This window comes from Manis javanica, chromosome X (assembly GCF_040802235.1).
Source record: "Manis javanica isolate MJ-LG chromosome X, MJ_LKY, whole genome shotgun sequence".
Lineage (NCBI taxonomy): Eukaryota > Metazoa > Chordata > Mammalia > Pholidota > Manidae > Manis > Manis javanica.
The window spans coordinates 7,869,572-7,888,747 of record NC_133174.1 but is presented as its reverse complement, the minus strand read 5'-3'; the positions used below and the strand labels follow the sequence as shown (position 1 = coordinate 7,888,747).

Sequence of the window (19,176 nt, the reverse complement as noted above, 5' to 3'; positions counted from 1 at the left end):
CTCAACAGAATAAATCAAATGAGCTCTCAGTGAATATTATGAAGTGCATTTATGCTTGTCATGATATAGCTGAGGCTTTCATTTCAGAAACAAAGGAACCATAACTATGATCCATCGGCCTTTGGAATCTGCTTCTCCATCTCCATCTTCCCCAGAACCACCCTGCATTTTTATCACTCATTCAACAAGTGTTTGTTGTACTGTTTTATGAGTCCTTTTTCATTGTTCAGTTTCCTCTGATCTCTTGAATTCTGACCTCTCTTCCAAGCTGCTAGGTACCAATCAGCAAACTCCCATCCTCCTCTCCATAAGCTTATCTTAAAATCTAGGGAGAAGGATTTTCTCTTCCAACCTACAGATCATTGATAAAATGATTCAGAACACCAGGACTGTGAAAGAGGAGGAAGAATTTCCAGTGTGGTTTGCTAGGAAAGCAATCTCTCTCACTGAAATCCTGGAGATTTACCCCAAGTCAGGGTCTCACCAGAAGGGGCTCAATCTAAAAAAGAATGTCAGTTCCCAAGTGGCTTTCCTCTTTTTTCACACTCACGCAATAAATGCATGTCAGCTCAAGGTGAAGGGATACGTTGTAAGTAGGAATAACTATACTTAAAGTAAAAAGAAACACGAGATACTAGTCTTTGTTTGATGTAAATCCCTATCACTTTTCTGCTGGGCATCCTTTCTCAGTAGGCTTCACCATTTTTCCAGATGGTGTGGTCAGTTGTGTCTGGGCCACTCCCATGTGCACTGTGGTTTACTAGCTCATGTTCATACCTGTCATTGCATGACCTGGCATGCCAACGAGCTGTCTTACTTTTTGGAAACTCATGGGCCACATTTTCATTCCTCCCATATCCTCATTCTTTAAAAATTATATATGAAATCCTCTTACCCAGTAAGGCTTGTGAAGGTGTGACTGTTAAGGAGACAACATACTCCCTAGACTCTAGAGTCCCAGGTCCTGGGTTTGGGCCCTAGTCCTGGAATTTTCTAGACTCACGATTGCCAATGACTTACAGAACCTTGATTTCTTTATCTGTAAAATGAGGCTGATAATACTAAACTGCACCTTATTAAAATGTAAGGACTGTATTGCTACCGACCCATGTCTTATTAAAATATGAAGAATGAATCGTGCCCAATATTGCAGAAAGGCTGAGTAATAAGCTCCCGTCAGTCTCTCTGGCAGTGTCAGGCCAGCTGTTTGCCTGCAGGAGAACTCTGCGCTCTTAACTGAAGCAGTTTGGTTGGCTGGTTTTGTTTTCTTGGGTTTCTTCTTCCCCCTTCTTTCCACTTGGATATGTCACTAAGCCTAAGGGGTCTTGGTTGGAGAGAAAGAAAAATCTCAGATGCTGATGACTTTTACTGCTATTGATCTAGTTGCACAAAGACCTCTGGGGTCTACCAGGCATTTCCTTAATTGTGTTAAATCAAAGACAGTGGGGAAGTCGGGTGGTTTCCTTGGAAATACCCAAGTTCAGAGGTTTAGGTCATGGATTTTCTGTAACTTCCTTGGGAATCAAACATTTCTAAGAGACTGACGTTCTTATGTTCAAGTCCGCTTTTGCTTCTCTCTAGCGACTTACTAGCAGCCTAACTAGTACTTTATAGCTGTGATCCAGATTGAATTGTTTCGTAGATAATATGGGTTTCTACATTTATTCTTACATCAAAATCTCTGTCTCATTTTTATAAATGGCCTACATTCCTGATCTGCAGGAGATGGCAAGGTGACTCTTACGATCTGCTGTACAATGATCTGTGTACCTTTTCATTATTAAAAAAGATTCTTGAAAAGGCCAGAGTGAGAGGGTGGAAACAACTCCCTTTCCTGCCACCCCAGGCTCTCTCCTAAATGTGCCCAGTCAAGGGACACAAGAGACCACCATTTCCCCTGGCTGCCAGACCTACTCTCAGTGGCTTTACATCTGCAAACACCCACCAGTGGACACAACAGCAGAGCTCTGGGAGCTCTGAAGGGATGGAAAAGCCATTAGGGGCCTGTTGAATGCAAAGGAAAACAGGCATTTCCCCCAGATGTGCAGGCCTAGGGGTTGGGTTCCTTTGCATGTGTCAGCCCCAAATGGCCATGCTCATTGTAAGACTGGAAACAGGCGCCAGGCAGCCTCCTAGTCTCCCTGGAGCGGGGGAAAGAGAACAATCGGGATGGAATGTGGAAGAGAGAAAAGGAAGGCCCCTTACAGTGCACTGGAAGGGACCTGATGCATCGTGTGAAGAGAACGTCCCACACAGAGAATGACAAGTGTGCAACTGGCAAACCGCTGGCTGGGTAAACAGCTGGCTAATCTTGGGTATGTTTGATATTTGCTTTTGTCCAGCTGTCCAGCACTACCCAATGAGTGCTAGAGCCCCACGTGTTCACGCTTTCCCTTCACCTGGGCTCCAGGCCCTGTCTGTCTAGCACTGGGCTGGCGTAGCTGCTTGACCGAGCACCCCATACTGCCCTTTCCTCTGATCTTCCACAGCTACAGCATCTCAGAGAGGCCATGGATGTAGCCAAGGGAGCAGCATGAAGGAGCCCACAGAGCCACTGGGAAGGAGGAGAGGGAGGGCTCAGTGGGCAGAGGGGGCAACGAGCCTGGGCTCTGCCTGTACAACCTCTGGCTAAAAAGGGTAAGGTGTGGTCCAGTAAAAGCTTGTCACTGTGTATGTGACACCAAACGCCTGCTCTGACTGGCTTCCCCTCCCTTCTGCTGAGTACTTATTTGACTGAATCGATCTGTGTGGCTTTGTTGCAGAAACAGTTTCATAGTAGAATTTGTGTAGGTGGAAATCTGATGCCCAATCATAATGGAATCACGAGTGAGATTTGCACCTGTTCATGGAAGGGTTGAAGCAGAACTCGTGGACCATGAGAGGCTTGCCTTCAGGCTGGTGCCGGTCTCAGTTTAGTGAGTCCTGATCTGCTCCAGGTTAGAGTGTGGGTTGACCTCACAATTGTAGAAGCCCTAGAGGCTGGGAAGTTGTTCCAAGGAATTTCCCATTTCAGGTAAACAAGCTATTGTTCGGGGCAGAGGAGTGGGGTGTTTCCTTTCAAGTTACTCTTATCTCAAAATGATCATAATAGTTATACTATAACAATTTTATTACAAATTAGCTTATCTCTTCACTCCCTGCTTCAACTTCCATTGGTGCTTCAACTTCCACTGGCTGTCTATTGCATGAGAATCAGATCACAATATAAGGCCAGTGGCTTCTTCCCCATCTCTCACACCCTGTGATCAGCCAGCACGCAACGTAGGTCTCCTTCCCTGTTACGCAGTGAGCAGATGCTCACCCTCATCAGCCTCCCAGGGTCTTGGCACCTGCTGCCCTGCAGCCTGGGACACTCTGCCCCTCCATTTGTCTCATAGCTGGTTCACTCTTGTCATCCTTGTCCCAGCACAAGCCCTCCTCACTGTAGCAAGGCTTTCCCAGAGCACTTGAGATAAATCTGCCCCTGCCTGAATCCCTTCCATGCTCTGTAGCACATCACCTGGGTTTTCATTGTTCATGGTATTTACCATGCTCAGAAATCATTGTCTTCATTCCTTGGTTGACTTGTTGATTGTCTATCTTAGAATTTATTCTCCTAAGAGCAGAGATCTTGCCCGATTTTTTCAAGGTATGTTTACTGAAATGAGTACATGTCAACATACACAGGCAGCTGTCTCCCACTGCCTCCCTACCCAAGATTCAACTTGGATGTCCTCAGTTCTTGGAAACTGCTACCACCCACCCCACCCTGTCCTCCTTCACTCCAACCCCCGACACCTCTCTCACACCGCCTCACCTTACCCACCCTCCCACTATCTAGGAGTCCTGGATATATCTCGATACACACTTAACACACAGAACTGCAGTGTCTCCCAAATTCCTTGAGCATCCTTTGGGTGTCTTATTTATAAGTGAGGTCCTAGCATATGCTTGGCCCACGTGCTCAATAAACACTTGTTGAATGTACACACTAATGAAGTCATGAAAGGGGCTTATTAGCACAGCTGATGACCGATTTTTCTATATGGTTTTACTGGGAATCAGCAACCTTTCTCTGGCAAAGACTCGATAGTATTTTAGAGTTTGCAAGCCATACAATTTCTGTTGCAACTACTCAAGTCTACCACAGAGCAGGAAAGCAGCCACAGACAGTAAATAAATGGGTGTGCAGGGCTGCGTGCCCACAAAGTGTATTTACAAAACCAGGCAGTGGGCTCGGTTTGGCACACCCTGGCTGGGACCTTTACACATATTGCCTTGTTTAGCCCCAGTATGCTTTGAGGTAGATATTATAATTCTTCCTTGCAGAGGAAGAAATTGAGACTCAGAGGGGTTGGGTAACTTGCTCCAAGTGGTAGATCCAACCTGTCCACTCCAGGGCCTATGGCACATAGGGAATAATCTAGGAAGAGAAAGTTCCCATCAACTGGAAAAGATGGACGAATCAAAGATGATCAGCAAAATGCTTTCTTAAGAACACTTACGATCAGCAAGCAAGAAAGTTTAAAATGAAAAATTAAGTGGTTTTCCTTTGTTCTTTGGAGATGTGGAACATTCAGGTGACTGGAAAGAAAAAAAATTTCCAACATGATGTAGATTTGGAGAGAATCCTGGGCTCTTGCCTGGCACAAAATGCTGAAATGTCCTGAGCCATCTGTGCCTGAAGTCTGGAGCGGGGCTGGGCGTTCAGGCAAACGCACCGGCCAGCATGCATTGAGGGCCCACTCTCACAATTTGTTGTGCCTGATTCTCAACATTACCCTGCTTTCTCATCTGTGATGACCCTTCTTTAACAGGAAAATGGAATCAGTTCAGATCTCTGTGTGGGCCACAGCAACCTGCCCCATGGGCGCGTAGTAATCTTGATATGCCAGAGAAAATGACTCAGTTTGACCTTAAAGGGATTTCCCCCCCCCCAACTCCTTCCTGCCTTAATTTCAGTATCCTGTAAAAATTGCAAAAAAATAAAAATAAAAATAAAGTCCCTTCATCTTAAAGCAGAGGTACAAAGAAGCTAAGCCAAGTTTACATTTATACATTCAATTGGATATTACTCAAGAACCTCTCCCTTGGAACACAGAAATAAATGCTATCTATGCTAGGGCATGCAAAGTTTAAAATTCTATAGGATCTCCTTGGACATTTGCTTCCATTTGTTGACTGTAGGGAAAGAAGGGAGAGAAAAAGAAAGAACCTGGCTCTATCACCCATAGTTCTGTGGCCCCAGACAAGTTGCTTGACCTTTCTGTGCCTCAGTTTCCTGTCAAATAGGTATAATGATTCTTAAATCTCAAAGAGCTCTTTTACGAGCGCTAAACACAACCTAAAAATCAAGATGTCACTCTTAGGAGAGAGGAAGAAGTTCTCCCGGTCGTTACAATCAGTTGATAAGAGGAACTGTGAAATCATAAAGTTATTAGAGCTACAATGGACCTTAGGTTCCAACCCTCCATTTTAAAAATAAGCAAACGGGGGCTAAAACACAATAATGGTGCATAGCATTTAGACACAAAGTTGGATGGCCTTTATGCAGACTAGAGCTTTTAGGATATTTAAAAAAACATGTTTTCAACTATGTATTTTTATAATACATGCACTTACTACTGATTAATTTAGTAACAAAAGATAAGCCTTATACATTTAACTTTTTACATGCAGCCTCTCTACACATCTTTCCAGTAAAATGATACATAGTTGAGTGAAAAGAGAAGTATGGTGTTTTACAGAATCTTGCAGAGCATTTTAGCTTAATCTTAGACCAAGATGGATGGATGAAAATCAATTGGAAAAAATCTTATCCAATTGATCAGTGCCGTGTGATTATAAGTTTATACAGTCTTTCTGTAGCTTTTCTCACCCTTCAATATCTATTAAATGAAAATAATTAAACTTTTGAATGAGTAATTCCCCTCCTGGAAATATAGCCTATAGAATTTCTTGCATAAGCACGCATGCTCATACATGAGGACGTTTGCTGCAGCACTATAAACTTTCCATAACACTGAAATGCCCTTCAGACACCTCATTTTAAATAGATGCCTAATATCCCATTTTGTTATGATTTATCAGGCTAATGTCCTTCACTTGAGTATTCAGGTGATTTCAAACTTTCTCTTACTACAGTCAAATACTATGAAAATTCTTGTGGGGAATCTTCACTCCTAGCCTCTTTAAAGCAAGAAAAATGGTGAGAAGTTGTATATCTTATGCTAGAACACACACATCATACAGGGAATTGAAGAGATGGCACAATTAGTGAGTTTCATCAAAACCTCACTGCGCACTGCATGGTGCCCTCAGGTAACAGAGACTGTAGCCCCAGGGCAGTGAAAGCCCCGCCCCATGAAGGAAGGACTCATCCAGGATTGGCCAGGAGTCATGTTAGCTGCTGATCTGTCAGAGGCTAATTCTGTGGAGATTTACTGAGAGAAAAATATGCCCCGTAGCTCTGAGTTTTAAACTATCCAGGGATAGGAACATGTGAAGCATTTCCTATAGGGGAAAACCTCATATGTCCTTTGCCCAGGGTTCAAAAAAGGAAGTAACATTGGAGGGGGAAGGAGATTGGCCTGTAGTATTTGACACACAACATCCCAACCTAAAAGATTCTAATGCGACAAGTGGAAGTGAGAATGATACCTACAAAGTCTGCACCACAGAATTGTGAACATGTTCACGTTCTTCGGAACTGAGTTCATAAGTAGATCGTGGTAGTGGTGTTGCTAGGAACTGAACCCCATGTAGCAAAATAAAAGTAAAACCCATTTTAGAGCAGAACCATCAGTTGCAATCAGTGATGTCCAAGTATGAGTTACTTGTAGGGAGAAAACTAGAAATAGCTCAATCACTTTGGCCTACACTTTATCAACTGCTCCCTCACCATGCCAGAGGTACATCAGCTTAGTCTCATTGGGGGAGAAGGAGGCAGGTTATTGGAAGACCGAGGTATGCAGAAATGGTCTAAATGAGCATTGATTCAATATGTTCTTTGTTTTATAATGCACTGCCATGCATATAGCACTTTGTCAGATTCTGTGGAATACATGACAAAGAGAAATATGATGGAAACCAGACCAAAGATAATAATGTACAATAATAACAGGATCTGATTTGGGGCCCAAAATGGAAGGAGAAAGACTAAAGGATTGATAGCAGAAAATGGCATTTACTATTTCCCAATGTTTTAACATATCACTGTAAGGATTCACCTGACCTGTTCTTTTTATTTTTAACCCCATGAAAGATACAAACATTAACACAGTAATAACAGTAATAAGAATAGCTAAGTGCATTCAGCACTCTCTGTGTGCAAGGCACTGTACTAGATGCTTTGACCTCATTAATGTTCTCTCAATGGCCCTTGGAGACTAGCATTATCATTCCCATTTGAGAGATGAGGAAACTGAGCCTTGGAGAAGTAAACTCACTGAACCCCATGCAGCCAGGGAGCAGGACTGCTGCTGCTGGAGCCCAAGGGGCCACCACGGCCCACTTTCTTTTCCCTGTACCATACCACACCCAGGAAGGAGAGTCTCAAGAGGTGGGAACCAATAGGGCTTTGCCATTAGGCCCAACCTTCTCTAAGGTTATGGGAGGAAATAATATTTCTGGACTGAGACGGAAAGCAGGACATGACTTAGCCAGTGAAAGGCTGTGAGTGGTGGGGGAAAGGCATTCCCAGAAGGCCCAGCCATGGTTTTCCTCTTGGAAATGCCAGAAACTGTAGAGAGATATTTCCACCGCACCTAGAACATGTGGAAGACCAGTCAACATGAATGCTCTGATGAGAGTGACATTTAATTCTACTGTGAGTCTTCATCAGAGAAAAGGCCCCAAAGTCCAATTCCATAAAAGGCCAGGATAATAGGCAGTTAATGGAGGCAATAGTAGGACCTTCCCCTCAACACCTGGATCTCCTAAATCTTCAGCATGAACTTCATCCAGAAGAAAAGAAGACTCAAGATCCAGTGATAGTTGCCACCTGCAATGTCCCTGCCTGGGCCCCACAGTCATCACAGCAGGTGAAGATCCTGCCTTCCTTTACATTTCCCGGGAAACATACTCAATGATGAAATTTTGAAACTGTCCTACATTCCTGTGCAAAAGGAACTCAGTAGCCATGTCCCTTGGAGCCTACAAAGGAGGCAATGTGGTGTAATTTGCTGGCCTCCAAAGCCTGCGCCAAATTCTGCAGCCCACTGAGTCTGAGATTAAAGGGAACAAAGCAGGTCCCATTCTCTTTTTGTCTTTTTTTACTTCCTTATACACTGTGTCTCAGCATGAAAAAGGAGCCTGTAGTTTCACTTCCAGGGTGGTCAAGGCAGAATGCTAAGGGGAGGACTCTGAGATGGAACCAAAGTCTGGGGGAAGAGTCCAGAATGCCACCTGCTGTCTTGGAAACAGCCAGAATGCACAACAGCCAGGGGCCACTCTTGAGACTGGTGCACCTATGCACAGAGCCTGCAGTGGGGGAAAACCACCTGCCTTTTATAGATGTTTGCACAGAAAGAGAGAAAGTCACCTACTCATTGAATCAATGCAAATGTCAATAAATATTTATATTAAAGATTTTCAACAGTATCCAGCATCTGAGATTTGTATTTAAGAGATAATATTTGGGAATACAAAGCTTACATCTGATCTCAGCCCTGGAGCATTTCGAATCTAATAGAGAGATAAGAAACCAAACCCCAAAGGTTACAGGGGAAAAGAATCCTGCAGCACAGACTTTCCCTGCTGGCAGAGTGGTAGCCCCAATCTTTAGTACAGCCCAGTGGAAAGGGAGTTGAAAAACCTGGGATTTAGTCCATATTTTCCCAGTGTGGAGTTGAAATAAGATGGTCAAAGCATGCAACCTTCCTGGCTCAGATACATAAACTTATAACATAATCAAGACATCTGAAGTCCCTTCAAATATTTTTTTTAAAGCCTTGTGACTTTTAGTTATGTGAGCTCAAAGGAGGATTTCAAAGAAGGAAGAACTCTCAATAGGACAGATGGACAGAGGTATGGCTAGGAGGGAAAAAATGTCTGGAGAAGAAGATGGGCAAGTCCTAGAGACCAGCGCGGCTGCTGCAGATGCTTCCTGACAGATTATTGTGGGGAAGCGGGCTGGTAAAGAAGTGGGGTGAAGACAGTAGAGAGCTCTGACTACTGGGTACAAATGATACCATGTGGGCAGTGTTTCCTGGACTTGCAAGCTCTCCTTCTCTGTAGGGACTCGCCTGTTTCTGCACCTTTCATTCCTCTACCATGAATATGCATCCATCCTTTCCATCCAATCAAAATGAACACTGATTGAGCAGTTTATAGCAGCAGGCAATGCTCTGTGGGCTTCATATGTCACCTTACTTAAGTGTCCCAACACCCATAAGGTATAAGCTTTATTACTCTTTCCATAAAAGATGAAGAAACTGAGGCACAGAGATGTTAGTTAACTTAGCCAAGATCACGTAATTAGTAAAATTTCCCACCTGAATTCAAACTCCCATGGTGCAATAATAGAGCCCCACCTCTGTCTTCTATCTACTATGGAAGATCTCATTGCTGAAAAATCTAGACTTTTCTGTATTTGTTAATGAGATACCCAGAACATCTGAAGTTTTTCACTGTATTTTACTTGTGTAAACCTAGGTCTGGTAACACTCATCCTCAAAAGGATACACGCACAGGATTTAATGTCTCCTGTCAACATTAAAATGGTTTCCCAATTCCTTGGCTGACCTTCCAGGCAAATCTGCTGCAAAAACTGTTTTCATGACACTTGTGGCAAAGTTATAAAAAAGACATAAATCTAGTTCCTTTTTTTTCACAGACCCATGCTGGATTTTGTAGCTTCTGGCTGTGCAGTGACAACAAACACATGCGGTGGGGCCCCTCTGGTGGGTACTTACCCCTTTCAGCAAAGAGCACACACAATATAAAGGATGTGCTGCATATGCAATATTACATGTGAAAAGATATTTCTGCAATTAAAAAAAATGAAAGCTTTATTGTGACTGCAAGACCAAGGACTAGTGTCCCCTTCTCCTTCCTCCATCGATTTGCCTGTGCGGCAGAGGTCACTAGCTTGTGTAATACACAGAAACCCAGAGCACTGCTTCCTTATTAGAGCACAAGACACCGCAGCCCCCGGGCTGTTACGAAAGAGCATGGAGCTTCACAACAGGAAGTACAATCCAGGGCCCTTAAATAAAGCCCTTCCTTCTCTTTTAGCTGGTCCTGGAACTTCCTCATCCTTTGCTGCAAATCCTTTTGCAGACGTTGAGGAGTTAGGATGTTCCTCTCCTTGAGCCCCTCTAGGGGGTTGAACAGTGTGAACTGGGTTATCATCATTTACCTCTCATTTGATGTTAAAAGCAAGTCAAGGGGAAAGCGATGTTATCTGCACTGCTCCCAGGCAAACCTTGAAATCACAGGGGGAAAGGCCCACTGGCCGTACCAGTCTTTCTTCTGTAAATATTTTGAGTTGGAGTTTATCAACATCACTTTGCCCTCGAGTTGGAATTTCCCTTTTAATTTACCCTGGCACACCCTGTTGGAAATCAGACTAGGGAGTCTGAATCGCAAGAGTATTTTGTATGTAAATCTTTGCAAACATAATAGAAAGTATAAAAAGAGCTCTGTAAATAGCCGCTGGAGCTGAGCAACCACAATACAGGCCAGGCAAACAGGGGGAAATACTAATCGTCTGGGATTGTGCACAAGGAGAAGAATGAAGGAGGTTCCTAGAGAACCATGCAGCTCACAAACATTTCATTCCTACAGCTAGGAATGCACCAGAACTCCAGAACTTCTACTGACAAGTGCATTCGTTTTCCATTCCTGCTAACCCAATTACCACAAATTTGGTGGCATAGCACAACACAAAGTTTTTATCTCACAGTTCTGTAGATCAGAAATTTGACATGGCTCTCACTGGGCTGAGACCAAGGCATTGGCAAGGCTGTGTTCCTTTCGGGAGGCAGTTGGTAAGAATCCATTTCTGTGCCTCTTCCAACTTCCGGAGGCTGCCTGCACTCCCTGGCTCATGGGGCCTTCCTCCATCTTCAAAGCTGACAGAGGTAGGCCAAGTCCTTTTCCTGCTGCCGGCTCTCTTGTTTTCTCTTCCACAGTCACATCTTCCTTTGTCATTTTTAAGGACCCGTGATTACACTGAGACCACACAAATATTCCAGGATAGTCACCCTATTTTAAATTCATCTGATTAGCAACCTTAATTCCATCTGCAACCTAAATTCTGCTTTGTCTTGCAACATAACACATTCACAGGTTCCAGGGTTCAGGACATAGACATCTTTGCAGAACCATTATTCTCTTTACCATGACAGGCAGATACCTATTTATTTTCTTCTTAGTAGCATATGGTTTGTTCTCTTTTTCCTGCCATAATACCCTCATATTTACTAGGAATTCAAATGCTGGGAAGTGCTCTTTTAGGATGCATGAAGTAATATGAATGATAGCCACCCTTTACTGAGTACTGTTATATCAGGCAATGTACTCCACATTCATTTGTTTTTTAATTCTTATTAGAGCCCTGCAAAACAGACAATGCAGATGATAATATTCTCATTTACAGATGAAGAAAACCTAAGGTTCAAAAAGATTAAGGTCCACTCAGCTCCTGAATGCACACTGGCTTCCATTCAGCCGTGAAAAACACTTTTTCTTGCCTTCTTAACCTCCAGACCCTCACCTATGGAAGGCTGTCCACCCACAGTCTCTCCTTCTTATCTTTAAATTTAACCCAGTTGCCCCACTAAATAGCCCTCCCAGTCCTGGCTGGTCCTCAGCAGCAGCCCTACCCCAACTCCTACATCCTTTTCCAAAGTCTGTGTTTGCTGGTGAGCGTGTGCACACTGGGAAATTTCTGGAAGACCAGAGTACAAGAGTACTGATGCTACATCTTAGCCTTCTTTGCATCAACAAAGCAAATTCTCACGGGAGAACAGAACTTAAGCTTTCAATATGGAAGCAGAACTTGGAAACACTTGGGTTGAACCCTACCTGAAATCCTATAGCTCAACATTGCTATTTCTTCTGACACCAAAGGACACCCTGCTTTCCACTCTGTGTTTAGTCTCTCTCCAGACACCCCATGGTCTTCTCTGGGGACTAGGCTGAGTCTGTGTGACAGTCAGATTGTCCCACTTCCCTGCAGCCACGTGGTTTCCATGGGGAAAATGGGCACTCGCTCCACTATTCAAGCCTCTGCTATGCTGAGGAAAGAACGGAGATGATCGCCACCAATGCAATTCATAACCAAAACTTAAATGGAGGGTTTTCTACCCAGGTGCCAGCATGCTACAGGAGCTTTGGGGTTTTCAGTCTGGGGACAAAGGTACTCTTTTTGTGAGTTCTTTGCTATACAATCAAATAGTTCAACCAGCTACCATGGAATAAAGATTGGTGAGATGTCTTCCTAATGAGCCCTGATTGAAAATCACACACACACACAATTTTTCCAGTATTAGGGTACTTCCCTTTGTTATTTTTGGAGACTAGGACTTTCCTAGTTCTAAATGCCTATGTCTTGAATGATTGGCTCAACACCCCACAGTATTTCCCCTTCCCTACTGAAGTCAAATTGAGTAGAGCCCTGTTTATCGCCTTCCCAGACTTCCTCCCCCAGCCCATTTCTCTACCTATGAACAACTTCTGATTCTCCCAGGCTCATGGCAAAAGTGTCTCCAGTGAGGCCAGGGGCACAGCTGGCCATACCCCGGCTCTGCAGTCTTAAGGCACCGCTTACAAACCACTCTGAATGTGTGCTTCGAATGGTGGTATTTGTACATCAGCCTCCCCAACTAGACAGCGACCTGCTTGTGGACTTACTCATCTTTGTCTTCCGAGTTGGCCCAGCCAGGGCCCTGTGCAGAACAGGTGCTCAGTACGGTAAAAAGATCAGCTCTCAAGTGGAGGTTTGCTAGGAAAGAGCATGGTACTAAGTGCGCTGTGGTACCCAGGATTGGCTGCTGGAATAAAGGAAGCACAGTTATGGAAAAACCTGATGAAACTCAGATAAGTCTGGAGTTCGGTTAATAGTGCTGCACCAATGTTGGTTTCTTAGTTTTCACAGATGAACAGTGGAAATGTAAGATGCTAACCTTAGGGGAAGCTGGATGAGGACTCTATGGGGATCCTCTGTGCTATCTTTGCAACTTTTCTGTGAGTTTGAAAATTTACCAAAGTAAAAAGTTTATTCAAACTAAAACAAGCAGGCTATTTTGCTTTAAAGACATTGAAATGTTTTAAGATTAGTGGTACAATTAAGAAAAATGGGTTGAACTTTTCTCTGTTTCTCCCTGCTCCCCCTCCCGCCTCAGGTGTGGCTCGCTCCCCAGAGCTATAGAGTGGCCCTCTCAGTGGGTGTCCACTTACATCTGGAAGTGTGGACAGTTAAAAGTACAAATGACTTAGCCATTCAAAATGACAGTGAGAAGGGCCATTTGAATTAAGAGAGTTCTTTCCTTTGTTGCCCCAGAATCTCCCTCTGGAAACTGTGCTTGCTAAGCCAAGATCACAGTCTCACGCAGAAACCCCAGGCCAGCGTGCATTAGCAAATCTTGACACTTGCAATGGATTGAGATTTGGTGAAGTAAAAGAGGGTATTGGCCTTTGCTATTCTCTTCCCCAAGGCTGGAAGGCTGTTCTCAGGTAGAGTCGCTATTACTGTTCTCTGCTGCAGTGGCCATTGGCCAAGGAAACCAGTCTTTGTTTCCCTGGGTGGTTTATTTGGGTCATGGAAAAGCATTCCAATAAGTGCTAAGAGAGTTCCACCTCTCCTTGCCACCTCACTAGCTCAACTTTGAACAAAAGAGACCACAAAAATTCCAGAGTGAAATTCAACCTTCTGGACCATTGGATGGTGGTCCAGGCTGTTCTATTTGTCCTCACTGAGAGCGTTATGGAAGATTCCAATTGTTCCAAGGTGAATGGCCATTTTCCCTGGCAGCAACAGGTTTTAACTGCGGAAGGAGTAACTCAGCCTAAACGATTTTCACAAATGCCTAGAAATCCAAAGTCAGCTATGTACCACCCACTCCCCACCCCATCCTCGCATGCCCCACTGGGTCTTACTGAATACAAACCAAACAGTCCAAAGTCTGGAACTGAAATGAAGCTGCATATAGCTGTGGAAGTCTAGGACCATTAGAACTTGAGAATAATGGGGACTGTTTAGCCTGTCTCCACTTGTAGGTAATGATTTAATTTTTTCTTATTATTGGTGCCATTTTCCTCTGAGAACAAATTGAGCTTAGAAAAAGACTCAGCAAGCCCAGTATTCCCAAGCTCAGGAAGATCTGCCACCATCTGAGGCCCTGGGGCATGCATTCCCATATTTCAGGTCACTCAAGGTTGTTGTCAGCTGTACGGCAAGAGAATAGGCTCAAAGGCAATGCTCACATGAGCTCAGACGGTTTGCACGAAGCCTGCTCTCTACAGACCGCTTCTGCAACCTGTCCCAAATTAGGAGCTTGTCGCTTCCTTCAGGATGGCTCAAGCAGAGGCTCTTAGATGGGCAGCAGCAGCCCCCTGTAGAGGAACAGCCCCCTGGTGGCACACGCTCTGTTATTTTTTTTTTTTTTACGGCCAGGGATGAAAGCTTGCATTTGCAGACAGACTGAGTCACCGTTGCAGCCCGGCTTAGCATGTGGGAACCAGCTTGCAACCTGGCGGGGAAGGAGAAGCTGCCAACATTATTTCCACAACGCTAACCCTGCCCACTTTTCACCTCCCTGAGTTTCAGGCACGTGCATCACTTTTTCTCTTACATATGCTGTGCAGCCATGACCAGCTTTTCAATCTAGCAAGTTTATCATGTGGCCCTGGCAGCAGTTGAGCGAACCCCCAGTCTGAGACATCTGTTTTTTGCCCAGATAATTATGTGCCTAATTTTGTAATTTGGGCTTGGCACTGGTGTTTCATAACGTTTTCTTTTTTTAAGCTGGGTTCTTCCAAGGAAGGGGAGGAGGGTAAAGGGAAAAATGAAGAAAGAAAATGCAAGCTTTAACTCTGAAGTTTCTTCTTTAATTGAGCTGAGCATCCTGGAGCAATGGTGCTTAGACCCTCGGTACTCAAAGTGTGGTCTGTGGTCCAGCAACATCAGCATCACCCGTCTGCTTGTTGGAAATGCAAATCTCAGCCCCCACCTAGATGTTCTGAGAAAGAATCTGCATTTTCATGCAGTTCCCAGCTGACCCACGTACACGCTGCACTTGGAGCTCCATGTGCGCTCCTGGGGGTGTCACAATGGTGACAAGCACTAAGCGGTGTCACAGCTGCCTATTGACCACACAATGGGTCGGGTCGCCTCTAGACAACTTCTGAGTCACCAACTGGTAAATTAATATCTTCTATCTTAGGTACCATTACCACCAGTGTCAGTCAGTATGGGAATAGTGTTGGACAGCTAATTCTATACTTATAAGAAAATCAGTAGAAATCAATGCCGAAGGGAAGAAATGATGGACTTCAAAATCTGATGGTAGCCACTCATTTTCAACCGTGGGCAAGCCTTGTGTGAAGACCTGGGGTTTATTTGCAATGGGCCACTACCAGTGGGGGAACTTGGGCCATCTCTCATGGCTCAGTTTCTTCATCTTACAGTGGGAGAATGGTGTCTAGACTTAACGATGGTCGCGATCATAACCTATATAAAATAGCACAAGCCCCACCCTCCTGCCCTCTCTCCATCTCCTTTACCCTATTTTACTTTCCTCCAAGGTCTTTATCAATACATGTGGCATATTATATATTTGGCTTTTTGTCAGGGATCCCTCTCTGGGATGCAAGCTCCTTCGTGCAGGAACTCTGTGTATTCTAGTCACTGTGTATCTCCAAGATCTGCCTCGGCCCCAGGAATACAGTGGGCTGTCCCATAGGAATTGATTGTTCCCATCCCTAAGGCACAGTGAGAGAACCACGGAGCATTTATTTTTAAATGGTCCCCAAAACTTTCTAAGCCTCCAGATCAACATTACTTTCAGTTCTTATTTGTTTTTGATTCTCCAGCTACATCTCTTCATTCATTGCCATGAACTGTCCCATTATATTACTCCCTCCATGAGACCTGACTTCCCTTGAACCCTGTTCCACAAATCAGTATGTGTTTTCTTTATGTACCTTCACACAACTGATGATGTGTGTTAGATTTGTTGTATGCATCATATCCACGTTCCTTATTTATCACTCTCTGGAAAACGGATGTCATCCAAGAGGTCCAATATTTAAACAGAAAAACTAATTTTCCCTCTCCCCCTCAAAAAAATCCAAGGAAAGCTTGAAAAGGCACTTATGGGCACATAATTAACCACTTCTTCCAAAAGCCAGTTACAAATGCTCAGGCCTACAAAATGTTGTCTTTTAGAGACTCTCCATTTTTATAAGATGTAAAAAAATCAGAGAAATCACTTGGGACAAAATGGGTCTCAGTGGAAATTCAGGAATGGCCTAAAAAGGAAAAATTCCAGTATAATAGTGTCATATGTTTTTCTCATTAGTTCTTCCCATTTAAATTCTTAGCTTTTCTCTCCTTTCACTCTTTACACTTCAAGCAACATTTCAGACCTCCCTCCATGACTGGCTTTGTGTTTCCTTTAAGGGCTGTAAACATTTACCTGGAACATGTTTGTCAATCAGGACCCCAATTAATTTAAAAGTTGCAAACATATTATTTGCAGGCACTGTGCTCAGACCCCTTAATAACAGGGATCTCTGCCTTGGAGAGAAGCTGTAGAAGCAATGGGGATACACCACTGTCCAGCCATTCTTGGTCCCAGCATTGTCACACATCCCAACTCAAGAGTTACTCATCCCACAGGGCTGCTTGGAAGACGCTACTACATGTAGCATCAATCCCAACAGGTTTCCCTCTTAGCGCTGTTGTTTTTCTTTTTCTTGGAAGTCTTGAGACTGAGAGCAAGTTCCTCCACCTTCAAAGGCTCAGTAAAACCTCCAACCCGGAACTCATCCTGTTCTATGCAGGTTATATTAGAAGTACGTGGGTTGGCCAAGGGCCTATGTGGATATATGTGCCACCAAGTTCAATTTCTCTTTGTTCAATAATGCCTCTCTCAGTGTGGTGGATTCTCTTTTTTTTTCCTACTTCTACTTATTTTTTCTTTTTTGGCTTTGAGCAGTGATATGTTTGGTTCCTAAGGAGAACCACCACTAGAAAGGGGTTGTACATTGCTCATCCAACCTCAGGGCCCTCTTTCTGCAGAATTTTCTCTGCCCACTCACTGTTTCATATGCAAAAGCATTTAAATTCAAAACTCCCTAAGTCAGAACTGAAACTATGTGGGTTTCAGGTCTCCTTTTCCATTTGCCCTTCTTTAAAAACCAGGGAGTCCCATCTGGAGATGTGTGTGCGTGCCAGGAATGGGGAGCAGGGCTCTAGGGTGCTATGCTGGGAACCACAATGACGTGACTCACCTATTCATCATAGACCTTTAGAGATGGAAAGGACCAGAAAAAGGCCTGGAAGGAACCTGGTCCGATTATATTATTTAACAAGTGAGAAAATCAAAGTCAGAGACGATGACCTATCCAAAGTCACATGTCTAAGCAGAAGGCAGGAGCATACCTATACATCTTGGCTGTAGCTGAGAGCCGTTAAACTGGATACCTGAATCTTGATCTATCTGGTCTACTACCTGCATGCCCCCCCCCCCACACATCCCCTGCCCCCACCCAAGCAACATCAGAGAACTATGCAATTACAAAACTTGGAGCCAGTGGCAGGTGCCTGTACATTATTTAAAATGAAAAAGCATCTCTGTTTATTTTTTGAGAAGGCAACATAAGTCAAGATCTAGACCCTATGAAGAGTTCTTAATAGTGCTTATATGGGAAAACTCATGTGATTCCCAATCAATTCTATGCAACCCCAGTTAAGGTAGTTTATGTTCAATATCCAGCAACCCAGAAAACTGAAGTAGTGATGAGGTTTGGGAGCTGTGTTAACTGGGAAATTTTCACGGTGGAGGTAAGCTTCTAGGGTCACTGGCAATTCCATGAAGAAGCCCCTTGAAACCAGCCCATGAGAAAGATGCCAGTGACTTTACTGGGTGAAGATGTGTTCCAGTGTCAGAATTTTCAAAACCAGCTCATACCAGTCCCATGTTAAGGGCAAAGCAATAGTCACAAAGGAATCCAAGGGATAGCTAGCTTCTGTGCTGAGAATTAATGGAGGCCTTTCAATAGTTTTTAGGATAACTTGTTGACAAGATGATTGTGAAGACTATGATGGAAAGACATTAGAAACAGGTAATTTGTAAGCAAGACTTAAAGTATCGGCAGAAAAGTTGGTTAATGGGGCCATTTTTTTTTTCACTGGACTATTCCAGCAGCCAGTGGGTCAGGCCTGGACCCTTTATCCAGCCAGCCAAGTGGCTCTGATATTCCTTTCTAGAAGGAATAGGTCTTTGGAAACTTCATGCTCATCAGAAAACTGAAAAACTCTGCCACTGAAAGAAAAGAAAGCACACGAGCTTCAAAGGACCAAAACCTGGCAAGACAGAAGCTATTAATCCACAAATATTTGCTCAGGTTACTAGATGGACGTCAGAGGCTCTTCACTTTATACTAAAATATAAAACGAGTTGCAGTAACCAAAGATTTGTAAGGAAGGTCAGTGCAGGGTCTCTTCCTGGGCAACAGAGAATAGAGAAAATGGGTCAAGCAATGTGCGAACAGCTAGTGGCTGAAGCCATACTATGTAGCCAGCCTTGTGATAGGTAAAAAGATGGCCAGATTCCCATGTTTCCAAAGGAAATGTGAAGCAATTAGAAAACAAGGCAAGGGAACACTCAAATGGCTGAGTGAAAACAACCAGAGATGCTTTACTGGGGGGGGGGGGGCACAGAGTTATAACAGGGACCAAGAGATTCAATATCAATCATGTATTTTCCCAACCAATCAATGCAATTCCTTAGCTAGAAGATTCTTCTTTTTCAATCAATTTCAAAATTCTAAACAAATCATTATAGTGTCTTCTGGGACAAAAATTAAAATTTGGGGTGCAAAAAAGGGGTTGCCTTTTTTATAAGTTTAGAACCCTTGATATAGCACTATGAATGGGAAATTCAGACAAGGAGAGAGAGAGGAAGGGATTTTCATAGAGTAGAAAGATCATGAAAGTCCTTGAAAGGGAAGATTTTAATTCTTTCG

General features: G+C 43.8%; 1 long non-coding RNA gene across 1 annotated transcript in view; it reads right to left on the bottom strand.

The window, feature by feature from the left end:
- The window catches only part of LOC108389825 (uncharacterized), a 91,865-nt gene that overhangs the window by 57,205 nt on the left and 15,484 nt on the right, over positions 1-19,176 (bottom strand). The window lies entirely within an intron of this gene.